The sequence below is a fragment of the Cupressus sempervirens genome, chromosome 3 (assembly GCF_028749045.1).
Source record: "Cupressus sempervirens isolate cs-2001-9-10 chromosome 3, ASM2874904v1, whole genome shotgun sequence".
Lineage (NCBI taxonomy): Eukaryota > Viridiplantae > Streptophyta > Pinopsida > Cupressales > Cupressaceae > Cupressus > Cupressus sempervirens.
The window spans coordinates 214,190,938-214,205,477 of NC_143120.1; the positions used below are offsets into that span (position 1 = coordinate 214,190,938).

Below are 14,540 nucleotides of genomic sequence, written 5' to 3' on the forward strand. Positions count from 1 at the left end.
ATGACTATGAAGCTGAAGGATCAAATGTGAAAAGAAGGACTGAACCTAGATTAGCTAAGTATGTAAGAAGACATCACCCTGTAGATCAAATCATTGGTGATAAGGATGCTAGACCAATGACAAGGAATATATTTAGAAATGAATCATGTCTACTGAGCAAGGTTGAACCCAAAACAGTCAAAGATGCACTACAAGATGATGACTAGTATAAGGCCATGAAAGAAGAGATAGATCAGATTGAGAAAAACAAAACTTGGTCTTTAGTCCCTAGACCAGCTGAGAAGAATGTGATTGGTACTAAGTGGGTGTTCAGAAACAAACTTGATGAGAATGGTGAAATAACAAGAAATAAAGCCAGACTAGTTTGCAAAGGCTATACACAAGAAGGACTGGATTATGGAGAGACATTTGCTCCTGTTGCAAGAATGGAAGGAGTAAGAACATTACTTGCATATGCTACATATAAAGGTTTCAAAGTTTACCAGATGGACGTGAAGTTAGCTTTTTTGAATGGTATACTAGAAGGGGAAGTCTACATAGAACAACTAGAGGGGTTTGTTGATGAGAAGAACAAGAACATGGTCTGCAAACTACACAAAGCACTTTATGGACTGAAGCAAGCACCAAGAGCATGGTATGAAAGGTTGCACAAATATCTTGTAAAAATAGGATTTGAAAGAATAGATGACAATAGCAATTTGTACATCAAATCTGAGGAAAGTAAAAGCATTTTGATTTCAAAAATCTTTGTTGATGACATAGTATTTGGAGGAAAAGATATTTTATGCAAAGATTTTATTACAAGTACATCAGTTGAAGCATGGCATATTTGTGACTCAAGGAAGTACTCAAAATATTTGGGCTAGAAGACTCAAAACCAGTCAACACACCAATGACAACTGGACATAATGAGTCTACTGAAGTAAATCAAACATTATATAGGTTAATGATTGGAAAGCTATAATATGTTGTACATAGTAGACCAGAAATTGCATTAGCTATTAGAATAGTGGCTAGATTTTTTGCCAATCCAAGAGAAAACCACTTAATGGCAGTAAAGAGAATATTGAGACACCTGGTTTGTACTACAAAAAGAATGAGAAATTTGAACTGAGAGCTTATACTAATGTAGATTGGGGAGGTAACATTGATGATAGAAAAAGCACTAGTGGAGGATTCTTAGGAAAGAGGTTGATTACATGGACAAGCAAAAAACAAAGCTGCACCTCACAGTCTATGTAATGGACACCTAGGAATGCCCAAAAGCTGAACCAATGCTGAAATTATATTAATGCTGAAAATGTTGCAATAAATTACAAAGAGATGTATTCCAAAGGCCAAACCCTAAGGGAATGATGTCTAGAATGTTACAACAGAGAATGAACATCCTCTATTGCCAAAAAAGGGAGTGTGATTCACACCTCCAAGCACTTATCAAATGCAAGTCATAATCCTCCAATACAATAATTCGATGCTCAACAATGAGACTTTCAGCCCTATTTATCCTTTTCTTCATCCTTCTGGAAGGAACTAAAACATTAATTAATTGCAAGAGCTAGAAGCTTCCTGATGCAGAGGATTCTAATATCCCCTTAAGGAACCCTATTCAACTCGAGGATTCAACAACGCCTTGGAATCCCTTCAAGGAACTAGAGTTCAACTCAAGGTTCTATAAGAAGTCCTTGACTTTAGAATATCAACCAACGCTCCTCTATAACAGGTTCACTTCCCTGATTCATTTTAAACAACCTTCAAATCTATATCTGACAATAGCAGTCTCAACTCAATATAACAATATCATGATGAAATTGGCAGTAGACACGTGATGAAATTGGTCCATCAGTTCTTTGTAGTCATTAACTCCACATGTGAAGTGCCACGAAGGATCATATATGTGCTGATGGAAATTCGTCAAAATTGGTAGTTTTGTTTCCACTGAAATACTCATATCATCCTCAACAGTGTCGAGTCCTCGAAGAACCAAATAGAAAACACAAACAACATTGCACAACTCCACTCCCAACTGCTGAATAACAAAGGCAAAGCTCCAAGAGACCTTGTGAAGCATTGTGTAACAGAATGCCAAGTTCGAATCTGAAGGAATTTGCTTACTGGCATGAGTAGCTGCAAACTTCATTTTTAGCAAAGCTAGCACATCCTTCGGGTGCTTTAATATGACCCCAATGCTCGACATTTTTTAGCCAGAAAATCTTTGCATGACAACAACAAAATCCTGATACAATGAACTAAACATAAAATTCTATGCAACTTATATTCTAAACATTGAAGACTATCAGACCCGTTTACTTCTCTGTTCTATTCCACCATCACGAGGTTCGCACTGATAAGGGGAATCGACAAGCAGGAAACAATAAACAATGGAAATTTGAAATAATGACCAGACCCGATTCGTATCACTGTTGTATCATTCATACTAGACATTGAAATCGATACAATAACAACTAAATCATCCATCAAACCCAATACATATTCATTTATCACCATTCTACTCTTCAAGACAGAGATCAACAGCAGGGAACACACTAAACTTTAGCAAAATACATTTCCACTACATTCAAAACTGAATCCACATGTGATTTGAATGACTACAATTATTAATGGCTTGGCCAACAAAATATTGATGGCTCTCTGGCCTCCAGCCAAAGAGCCTGATTTGTTTCACATTCCTCTGCTATATCCCTTCCTATCGACAATCTCTGCCTTTTATAACATTTTAGGCAGTTGCCATGTAACCGTTTACATTCTCATTCCAGTATCGATTCCCTTTCTGATTGAATAATCTATATAAAGACAATTGTAACAGTTACAAAACTGTACATTTTCAGTTACATTAATGATTATTTGGTGGTTCTCTAACAACACAAGATTCTTGTTACATGTGGCGTGATATTGCCTGACATTTACCCATTTTGAATTGCCTGCTTACATTTTGCATAATAGTAGATAAATAATGATCAGAATTAAATATTTCATGGGTGCCACTGCACCACTTCCTCCTTCCAATAATTAATGCATACCCTAGAAATTCCTCCCTGACAATAATTAATTAAATCACAAGAGGCTTCCGTCCTTCCAATAATTAATACATACCCTAGAAGCTTTTAATACAAAGTCACCTTTTAATTTTTAATTGAATGACTTTAATTTTTCTTATCCTCCACTTAGATTTTGGAGAACATGAAGGCCACAAGATGGGATCATTACAGTCTACTGCTGAAGCTGAATATGTGGTAGCTGCTATAAACTGCACTAATATTGTGTGGATCAAACATTTGCTGCAAGGTATGAAGGAAGAGGTAATTGAACTTGTGACACTTTATTGTGATAATACAAGTGCTATCAATATATCAAAGAATCCAGCACTGCATGCTAAAATCAAGCATATTGCAATTAAGTATCACTATGTAAGAGAGCTAGTGGAAGACAAACAAGTGAAGATGGAATATGTTAGCTCAAAGGAACAGATTGCTGATATCTTCACAAAAGCACTACCTAAAGATGTTTTTGAGTATCTTAGAGGTAAGTTAGGGGTGATACCCCTAGCTAAAGCTACTTAAAGCAAAAGCAAGAATGTGCTGCATCAAATAAGTTGAATGTTGAAGATTTTACACATTAATGCAGAGGATGTTTACTTTGGGATCCATGCCTAAAGTAATAGACGTGCTAAAAACTTCAAATCAGTCACAAGCAAGGTGACATAGGGAGATTGACTAAATCTGTAAAAGCTACATTTGCATATTAAAGATGCTAATACATCTTTGGCATTGTTGTCAAAGAGGGAGAAGTGAACAACTGATCAACAAGACTGTTAAAGATAAAGGATCAAAGAAGTAGAGGGAGATTTTAGAGGTTGATTAGAACAACAAAAGATGAAGAAAGATATCAAAGAAGTAGAGGGAGATTTCAAAGGTTGATTAGAACAACATAAGATGAAGAAAGATAAAGATAAAGGATATATCAACAAAGAGGGAGAAGTGAAATGAATCAATCAGAATAGTAGTAGGAGATGTGATGTTACAACTTCTTCTTCTTTTTTTGGCATTTGACTTACTATTCTAACCTAGTAAGTTTTTGGTGGAATAGTTTAGTCTGATGGTTGATCAGTTTGGTTTGGCATCAATGCCAAAGAGGGAGATTGTTGGAAATCTGATTGAAAAGCTCTTTGTTGTTGAAGATCAAAGAGGGAGATTGTTGTAAACGATTGTTTTCAATCATTGTTTTTCCATTGATGTCAAACCTGCTATATGTAGGGATGATATTCGCTTATAAGATTCATGCACTATCGCTTAGTTGATTGATGAAGAGGATTTGATCAACAAGATGTAACAAGAGCACCCAAAGGAAAAGTTGAGTTATGATATTGTAATGAAGTGCAAGGATCAGTTAAGACAATGGTTAAGTAATGTATTGATGACATACTCAAAGATATAGAGGTTGGTCACACTTAGATACATTGGAAGAAGAAGTTGTAACAAGGTTGACTGCAAAGTTTTAACTTTGATCAGTAGAAGGTGCCGAGCAAGTCAGTTGAAGCTGAGAAAATTCTTAATAGAAGCCGAGTAACAGAAATTTTTAGTTAGTGCTGAGTGATGTTCAAGTGCCGAGTAAAAGATTAGGTGTCGAGCATCATGAAAATTTTCAATTAGTGCCGAGTGATCTTCAAGTGCTGAGCATCAAGAAAAACATAGTTGATGCCAAGTAACACAGTATGTGCCGAGCACCCGTATTTCAATAGTGTCGAGCTATGCATTATTTCAAATGATGAAGATTCGCCAAATCTGAGCCGACATAGTGGTTGCATTGAATTTTGTGAACAAGTTGGAAGATAAGGATGATGAGTTGTTGGCACAAAATCTTATGTAAACCATTTTTGGGCGAATTCTAAAGGATTATTCAAGAAGTTTCTAGAGGAAATAGAATATGGGTTGGATACAATGTATCCTACCTAATCCATGCGAATTGGAATTGAAACATGGAAGAATTGAGCATGAAAAGGAACTTCAAGACTTCTATTTAAGAAGTCATGGATTAAGAAGCAATGAGCTATTGATACTGTTGTTGCAGAAGTATCAAATCTGTGAAGTGATTAAAAGAGTGTCAAGAAGGAGAAGGAAGAGCACAGAGGCTGTGCTTCTACAAGTGGTCATGAAGACTTGATTGCACTGGTACATTGAGTATGGAGACTCAAAAAGACAAAGCTTGAAAGAAAAGGCAAGCAGTTAAGAGTTAGAAGACCAGGCAAGGATATGAGCAAAGAAGTGATATGAAATCTGCAAGATAAGTTGTATGTTGTAGTTAGGTCAAGATTTTCTAATACTCTCTAGCAATTATATTAGATCTGAAAATCCTATGGACTTAGGTTGGCCTAAAATCAATTTGTAAATCCTTTAACAGGGTGGCATTCCAAGTGAATGTTCTAAAGTCCTTTTACCAGGCCCACTTTTAACAAGGTGGTTAAGTCTTCTAACGAGGTCACATTTAATAGTGTGTGTTGTAAGCCTTTAACAAGGCAGGCCTTTCACAGGGTATCACTTCAAAAGGGTGAGAATTGAGTAGCATGTTACTGTCAATTTTTCTCAAATTGGGTTTCCATGTAAATCACTGTGTCATGTGTTGATTTCCTGTGTGTTATACTTGCATGTTGATTTACAATAACTTGCTAATTATACAAGTTAAAGTTTGCATGAATGAATGATTGAACAGATTTATCACACTCAGTGAAAAGTTTGAAAGGGGCATTTGGACCTTGAATAACTGATTCACCCTCCCTCTCAGTTATTCTAAAGCAATTCTAACAATCTATTAATTAAAATTATAACCATCCCTCCAACTTACACCCTTTAATTCATCATAATTATGGCTCTATTACAAAATAACCTATTTTCTACACAAGCATGTGTCTCGAGGTGCACACAAACACCAACCCATAAAAGTAATAATAGGAATAGATCAACTGGAATATGCAATAGGTCCAAATGGGTATCTAGAAATATAAACAAATTAAATAGAAACTAACAACAAGCATACTTTTGGGTGATACAAGATTGCTTAAGTATATTATCAATTCACTATAATATGACTATCTTAACTGATCCTTGTGCTTCTTTTCCATATCACAACTCAACCTTTCCTCTAGGTGCTATTGCTACCTCATTTGATCAAATCCTCTTCATCAATCAAACAATTGATAGTACTCAAATCATCTAAGAAATTGTCTTACCAACACGTATTTGGTTTGACATCAATGACAAAAACAATGATTGAAACAAATTTTCATACTTGTATCAATCTATTTTCAACAATAAAAATATTTAGAAATATTTCTATCCTTATCATAAATTTCCTTGCAACTCTACTTAGAGCTTGCTTAAAATGTCTCCAACTTGATTTGTATTAGATATTTTATCATTCTCTATATAACATTCTTAGGAAATTGAGGATATGGTTTACTTTTTAATTTTTACCTTAGATCATCCTTTATAGGTTCTTAGAATTATAATTTAGTATCATGCTTTCAATACCTTGGTTGGACATATTGTTTATACCTTTGTTTATTCTTGTTTTGGATTTTGTTTTAATCTAATCTCAATGACCCATTTTTCTTTATGTATATGTGTGTGTGTGTGTGTGTGTGTGTTTACTCTTCTTGACATGTCTTATGTATGAGGGGACATACTTGTAGTTACTCCTATGGGAGGTCTACACAATGTCACACTCCTCCTTTCTTACCTATCACTATTTGTATATATGCATATGTATTCTATCTTGTCAACCACTGAAGTGGGTGTGTGTAAGGATAAAACATAGAGAAACAACAATTTGCAAGAACTAGAATTGATATCTCTTACTTTTTGGTTCATTATATCTAGAGGGATTGATATATTGGATTAGTGAGCTAAAATATTACTTTAATACAAAAAAAATAGAGAAGCAACAATTTGCAAGAACAAAAAGTTGACATTTTATTCCCTCCCAAAGTATGGATTACATATTTCAAAAATAAATATGCAAAGCCACATGGACATTTTCCTTATAATCTTTTACAAGACAAAGCTACAAACAACCACCCAAAACTACCCTAAATAAACCTACAAGTCCTCCTTATATAGACAATTTTCCACCACCTAGGAAGGTTCTAGATATCTAGCCCTAACCCTTGAGGTCGACTAACCCCCAAATAATAATTATTTCACATTTGTTAGATTATATTTAGCTCAAATTAATCATAAATTGTAATATTAGGTAGCCCAAATTTTGAAGGCCATAACTTTCTACTGATAACTCTGGTTAGCTATTATAACCATTTTTTGAAAATGATATCTTTTGAAATACATCACCTTGTCTGTGTGAACATTGTTAATCAGGATTTGACCTTGTTTCAAAGCTTCTAAAGCCTTCAAAATTGAGATCAAAGATTTTGTACCCAAAAACCTCAATAGCTTCACCGATACAAATGGTATGGAAATAAAGCTCAATTGACAAGCTTATATAACTAAGATAAACCTCCACCTATGAAATTAGAACATTCTGAGCTTTTATGACCAACCTACAAAAAATAGTATGTTTTCACAAATAGTAACTTTTCACTAAAATAGCCCTTACTAAAAATATATAAATATAAATATTTTTGGGTGATGCAATATTTCTCTTACACCAAGGCTACTCCTACATTATACACTCAGGGTAATTTGAGAAGTGAACATGTCACATCTCAAGTTTTGAGAGGAAAACCAAGATGGTTAACCTCCTCTCTTGTCAATCATGATGAATCCTCTAGGTCATCCTTTCCATTTGACTAGATATTCTTCATATGTATCATTCCTTGTACTTCTGCCAATACAGTTGTCCAGTAAGAATCAATCTCCTTTGTAGTTGAACTTCTTCCTAGAATGTTCCACTATGCTTTGGTGACCTCATCTTCAAAACCTCCTTTATGATACTCTATCAGATCTAAAATGTTAAATACTAGTAAAAATATTCAATTTAGTGGGAAACTCTACTTCATAGGAATTTCCTCAATCATGCTTTTGTAATATCTTACCTAGTCCAAAATATTCTTCATTTTTAACTTGTTATTGTTAATCTCAAATTAGTTTTGACATATGAGTGACAATATACTTAAGTCATTTACTTAGTTCATGTTGAACAAGTAATACATGCCGAGCATAAGTTGTCAGATAATATATAATGAGTGAGAGATATATAGTATGTGTCGAGCAGATAGTAAGTGCCATGTCATTCAAATGTCGAGTCATTTATTCAGGGACTTCAAGTGCAAAGTAATATAGTTTTGACATATTTGTTTGTAATGATACAGACTACTATGTAAACCATTTTGGAGCCGACTTAAGAATTGTTTTGCGATCTTAGATGATGACGATGAATCTTTATTGTGAATCCCTGTGCAATACATGAAACCAATCAAAAAAAGGGAAGGCTTAAGCGATAATATGGGTGAATCACAATTTTTGATTCATACCTAACCATAAGTCACCTAGGTCTTCTTAAGGAGGACAACCCCTAAAAAATTTATGTGTGTAGATGGAGAAAAGAGAGAAGTTTGCATGTGCAAACATAACATTCATGGTGACTAAAGAGTTGTGAATTGAGATACATTACAAAATTAGTTAGAGGAGAACAAAGGAAAGGAATTAGAAGACAATAAATATACATCTAATCAGTAAGGATCAAGTACACAGTAGGAAAGAGGTAATCTATTATATAGCAGCAGAGTGCTAACTGTAAGATCATTGCTAAGACATTCTAACAGGTGAATCAATTAAACTTCTTAACAGAGTAGTCTTAACAAGCTGTTATAAATCCTTTAATATGGTGCTTACTTCATTGTAAGTTAAAGTCCTTTTATGAGGAACACTTCTAATAGGGTGTTGAAATCCTTTAACAGGGTAATATCTAACAATCTTGTAAACCTTTAACAAGGCAGACCTTTCATAGGGTAGATCATGTTTCACAATCAAACATTATAACCTTCATTGGATACCCTTTATTGCTATAGTAGTGGAGATTTTTGGGTGTCATCCCCACCCTAGTTTTGCCTTCTCCTTGGAGGGTTTTTGGGTAACCAAATATCTTGTGTTATACATGTGTTGAATGTTTTCATACTATGGATGTATATGCTTAATTTATTATTTTAGTTTACATACATAGATTGTGAGATGGATGTGTGGGGGATGATTTTAAGGTTGAAGTTTTAAGTGTTGATTCACCTCCCCACCCCCCTCTCTTAGACTTTTCTTTCCCTATTGTATCTCCAACAATTGGTATTAGAGCCTTGTTCTCTGGAAAGTAAAGCTTTGCAACTTGGAGGAAAGATCTTGAAGATGGAAGTCTACAAGTTGTGAAAGACTATTGAGAACCAGACAATTGAAATACAACTTTTCCTATATCAGTTGAATAAAGCAAGAGATGAGTTAAAGAGATCATTGAAGAGAAGGAAAGAGATAGCTATTGAAGAGAATGACACACATTATCAAGAGATTGACACTACTAAATTGTTTACAGATGGAAACACAAGTGAATTTGATACAATAGTTGCAAATCTAATGGAAAAGAATGAAGCCCTCATTGAAGAGGTCATAAATCTCAAGATAGAACAAGAAGTACAATCAGTATTGCTATGTGAGGCGACCAAGTAGAAGAAGAAAGCTGAAGAAGATAAAATCATGATTGAAGATGACAAACAAATACTGACCAATAGACTTGAAGAGAAAACATTAGAGGTGAATAGGATTTCTCACATTCAATTGGAAACATTGAATCAAATTATGATTGCAAATATTGAATTGAATGGTAAAGATATTGAGATCACAACACTAAAGTTGCAGAATGAACAATTGATAAATCATCTGAAAAGAGAAAAAGAGTTTCCTGAAAGTTTCAACAAACCTAGTGAAGCCATCAAGTATTTTGAGCAATTGATGAGATCTCCTAGATCTAATAGTGGTACTACTGGATTGGGTGATACTAGTATTGAAGAAGGAGAATTATCTAAAAGTGGTGAACAAAGGAATGCCAATGGTAAGAACTCAAAACCTACTTGTCATAATTTTTGTAAGATAGGTCATACTGCCAATGTTTGCAGGAGCAAGATTGTAAATTAGAATCCTAAGAAGAAGTTCATGTGTCACTACCACAAATGAAACAAACAAGGACATCAGGCACATGAATGTAGAACCAAGACCATAAGCACACAAAGATTTGAAGGTTATTAATATAATTGCCAAAAGCATTGAAATAGAGCATATGAGTGCAGATCCGAGCCCAAATGATTATCAAACAAGTAGAAAAAGGTAAAGCACAATGGAAACTCTTATAATTGGTATTATATTACTAGGTATAGTTGTCACTATTGTCAAGAGTATGGAAATGTTCCTTAAAATTGCATAAGAACACATTTTAGAAGTGACTACAAAAGATGGTTTAGTCAAACTACATGTTTTAGCTATTTGAAGATTGGTCACATAAGTAGAAATTGTCCAACAAGGTCAAATGCACCTAGCAGTGAATTCAACAAAGCAAAAGGAAATGCAAATGTTGAGAATGTTAGAGATGAGATGAACAAAACATGGAAGAGAAAGGAAGATTGCAACACATCAAGTTCAGATGGGATCACTTCACCCAATGGGTCAGGTGATCACACCACCTCCAATTAAGAAATCAAGAGGTATGTGTGGGACTGATATTTAAAAGATATACTATACATCAGTTCCAAGGATTTAGTTCATAAAAGATTACATTTGCATGAATAAATATGCAAAGTTTTGTTTAGAATCTGGAAGAAATCTTTAATTTTTGTTAGTTTTCATATTACTACCAAGCATGAAAAGTTTCATTGTGGTTGCCAAGTGAAATATAGTTGATGCCAAGCTATCGTAAGTGATAGTGTTGACTAATCTCGTAGTGGTTTTCGAGCATAAAGGAAACTACATGGAAGCCGAGTGAGTTGAAATTTCTATTCAAGAAGAGCTTACAATTGTGTAAGCACTGAGCATTAAATGCAAAGTTTTAAGGTGTATATGATCAATTTTTGACTCATTTGACATCATTTGGATCTAGAGAGAGCACAAAGAGTTAAAGGCAAATTGAAGAGATCATTCCAAGTGTTTGTAGAGTGAATTCAAACATTGTTCAACAACATTCATCATATTTGAGAAGGTATTTATCGTGTGTCGAGCTAAGCTATTTGAATTTGTGCAAACCCTAGGTATTAAATATGACATCTAGTTCTTCTGCTACTAAGGTCAAAGAGGTAAAGGAAGTTTTAAATGTTATCCATGACACCACCACACGTCTTAATGATTCAAGATGTGAGATGTTGTTACACATGCAAGGTGGGTAGCATAAGAGATATGGAAATCAAAGACCTTTATGGAAAACTGTGTGAGAATGGTGCACTGAACGAGGCATGCAAAATTGTAGAAAGAAAAGGGTTAACTCATGCCCTAGATTTTCCAAACATCTTTAAGATAGAGTGGATAAAGATTGTCTTGAACAAAATTCATGACAATTATGTGTGGTTAGAAAATGGACTGATCAAAATTACTAAGAAGATTGTGTAGAGGGTAATAGGATATCCAACCCTGGACAGATCGAAAACCATGAGAAGTGAAGCAAAAGAGGTGATTGAGAAGAACACAAGGGCTATGTGGAACAAGAGAGGAATGACAATAGATACCATCATAGATCCCCTAATTGCTTTTATAGTAAGGATTATTTCATACAAATTCTTTCAGTCAAGTAAGTTGAACAATGTACCATGTATTACTATTGACACAGGATACAAGATAGTGAAGAAGGATCATACATATGACCTTGTCAAGCTACAGTTGCAACAATTATCAAAAAATTTGGGAGCCATAAGGAACACCAAGAGTGCACAATACAAGTTTGGATCAATACTTGTATGTATATGTTTCTTTGTGTAGAACACATTTCCTTCCTTTGGAAAAATAGCTTGAAAGACAAGTCTATTACAATACAAATAGGTGAATTCATTGAGCAAATGGGAGATAATTTTGAGTCTATTATGACTAGTTATTTTGAGGATTTTAAGAAGTCTATTAAACAAAGACACGGGATTCCAGTGTCACTAGTTGAGAAATATTTTAATGATGTTTTCTTTCTAGTTGATACTGATTGCACATATGTACAAGATGCAATTCCAAGGGCAAGATGGTTAAGACCTCTAGGATATGAGATTAATATGGATGAGGCATTTGCAGTCATTACAGCTTTGCTTGCAGAAGAAGTAGATAATAAGGCTATTACCTTTGGAAATTAGGACGTTACAAAATCAAAGATAACTATGGACTTAAAAACAACAATAATATTAATAAAGGAGAATAAAATGGTTAAGAAGCTTAAAGAAAAAATTGGTGAAGGAGAAGAGGAAGATGAAGAAGAGGAAGATGATGAAGATGATGAAAAAGAAGATGTTCCTACTCAAGCACCATCGGCCCTTACTCAAGGTCAAGGAGAAGATCAAGGTAAAGAGGAAGCCAAGCTTGAAGAAGGTGCTAAGGGAGAAGAAGCTAGTGGAGCACATATAGCCATAGAGAAGAAGAAGGGAAAGCTAAAGCTCAAGTAGTTAGAAAACCAAAGAAGGTTGTAAAACCTAAGCCTAGAGTTCTAGCTACCAAAACCACCACAAGAGCTAATACTAAGAAATCTGAGGGAGTAGCAAAGCCAAAAGAAATAAAGGCTAAGAAAGCTATTCAAGTTGATGAGTTTGTGAAGAGACAAAGGAGAAAGTATATTGCTCCAACCAAATCAGATGATGAGAGGACATAATTTGATGATAATAGCCAATTCAAAGTGGTAAGTCATGGTCCTTCTTCTGATTTGGATAATTTATGTGAAAATATAAAGAATAATGAAGATTTAAGTGGATTTTTGCATATTGAATTTGATAAGCTTGGAAAGTTAGATATGGATAAAATGGAATCATTTAAGATGACTCCAATTGAGATTTCCAACTCTCTACGAAAGGAATTATATGATAGAATTGAGCAAAGATGGAAATATAGTCTCATAACAGAGAGAAATATAAGAGAAACTAAACTTGCAAGAGTGATGTCAGATCCAGATAAAACTAAAATGACAAAGGCTATTAAGAAGTACACAAGTAAATTTTCTCTAAAGTAATGAGCATTTAATATTTTTCAAAATAAAATTAAAGATGTTGTTTAGAAGAGTACTCAATTATGGAAGGTAATTTATGGGCTAACAACACCTAAGTCAATTGAGCAAACACCTGTTGAGGTAAGTGATGAAAAAGGTGAACAAGAAATAATTGAGGTTACTATAATTGACATTGAGCAAGGTGCACATGTGGAAGGCAATAAGAGAAATGTAGATAGATTGAAAACAATTGAAGATGAGCAAAAAATAGAATAGAGTATACCAGATATAAAAATGTCAAGTGCCAGTCCATACCTTGTTCAACTAGGTTAGATACATGCTCAAAATATGTTGATGCTTCAACCAGGTTGAGTTGTAGTGTTGTAGGAAGTTGATATGAATCAATTAGATTCAAAGGCACAAGTAGACACTAAAATTATACAAATTAAGGATGTTTCTAACAATGTGCCTCAAAACACCAATCCCCTAATAGAGGAGGACATGTAGACAATATTGCTAGACACCACCACCAAGGCATTACTATGTAGTCATCCTATATTGGTGAGTGTAGATGAACTTAAGAAGATGGAGAAGACATCCAAAGATGTGGAAATACAAGACATATCAAACACCCCTCAATTTACTATGATACAACCTACATTACCCCTTGTAGTATATCAAAGAAAAGAGCCACCTGTGACCAACATCAACAAATTGGTTCACATTGTGTACCAGAAGCTCCTATAGTTGTAAATGTTGGAACACAAGTTCAAGGTGAAATTGAATTTGAAAGGCAAGAAGAGAAGAGGATTGAAGATTCAAACTTGACTACAAAGCCTAAGGAACAATTAATAATACAAACAATGGTTACTTTTCCAGGAACTGCTACTCCTCCAAGTCAAGTACTTCATAGGTTGAGTGTAGAAGCTACACCACTTCAGTCATCATGACCTAGTCCCAGTACATACAAGGTAGATGAGGTTACATCATTTGGTAATGTAAACTTGGATGAAGTGATTGTTTTACCAAAGTTTGACCTTGTAACAATCACTATCAAAAAATTAGCATACTACAGGATGGACTTGCATGAAAAAAAGCATCAAGAACTACTCAAAAGGGAGTATAGGTAGAAGCAAGCATTGCAAGAAATCAAGGATATCTTTCTTGATGCATTCAGCCTACCAACACCTAAAGAAGACAAGCCTATAATGGAGCATTTGGTAAACATTGTAAAACAACTCAATGATTTAGACCTAGATTCAAATGTAAAATTACTTGAATGGCTAGAGAGAAAATCTCAAGGAAAGGTAAATGAAAAGATATCAAGTGCTATTACACTTAGTCAGGTTGAGCTAGCAACTGACATTGATAGTGTAAAA

The 14,540-nt window shown here is 34.5% G+C and overlaps 1 pseudogene; it reads right to left on the reverse strand.

Annotated features, from left to right (window-relative positions):
- Nucleotides 1-1,783: 1,783 nt before the first annotated feature.
- On the reverse strand, nucleotides 1,784-2,194 carry LOC149565580 (squalene synthase 10 pseudogene; annotated as a pseudogene).
- Nucleotides 2,195-14,540: the final 12,346 nt, after the last annotated feature.